We start from the raw sequence: 965 nt of genomic DNA, 5'->3' as shown, positions 1-965 counted from the left end.
GTATCAAGCAAAAAGCTTGAAAACAAAACACTTAGAGTCAAGACTAGGCTCAAGTGCAAAGCACTCCCTCAAAGCTCAAGGCTCTAAGCACCAATGATTAGAAGGAAAGTAAAGAAAAGGAATAAATGAGCTTAAAAAGTCCTCTAATTAAATGCTTGTGGTGCTTATGTATCAAGTGGTAATACTTGAAAACAAAGCATTTAGAGTCAAAGCTTTTAACTAATGGTGCAAAGCACCCAAGAAGCTAAGCTAAGAAAAAGATGAAAAGCTTGTTTCAAGTAAGGAACATAAAGAAAAATATTTCATAAAATGAGCTAGATAGAAGCATCAATCATTTGAATTTCTTTTGAGATTGTAGCATGCATAATAAACTAGCCAACCATGAACATTTAATTGCTATTCTTCTCACCTTGGATTGTCAATCTTTATTGAATGATTCTTTGTTTGCTTGAGGACAAGCAAAGTTTAAGTTTGGTGTTGTGATGACTACGCATCATGTTATGTTTTTCTATGCTTTTTCATATAAAAATCAATTCATAATGCTTAATTATGGGAGTGTTTTGGTGATTAAATTGAATATTGCTTTGATTGCTTGAGTTAATAAATTTTGTAGGAAATTATGGAAAATGAAGCAATAAAAGCACTAATAGAGGAAGCACACTCCCAAGGTGGCAAAAAGTTGGAAACAAACTCAAAGAGAAGCAAAGAGGATTTGCAACCCTGACCTCTTCACACTCCAACAAGAATAACTCGAGCTACAAAGCTCCAAATGAAGTGATCTCAGTGTCATTAGAAAGTAGACTTCTAGAGCTTTCCAACCATATATAACACTTTATAGTTGACACTGATTTGAGGGGACAAATTGCTATTCGTTTAGCTTCACAATTTCAGCGTAAAACAAGTCCCTGCAGTTCGCCAGACTGACCTCTTCACCTTCAAAAGATCATAACTTGGGCTAGAGAAGT

Source organism: Arachis duranensis, chromosome 10 (genome assembly GCF_000817695.3).
Source record: "Arachis duranensis cultivar V14167 chromosome 10, aradu.V14167.gnm2.J7QH, whole genome shotgun sequence".
Classification (NCBI taxonomy): Eukaryota; Viridiplantae; Streptophyta; class Magnoliopsida; order Fabales; family Fabaceae; genus Arachis; species Arachis duranensis.
Note: the sequence above shows the minus strand (reverse complement) of the source record.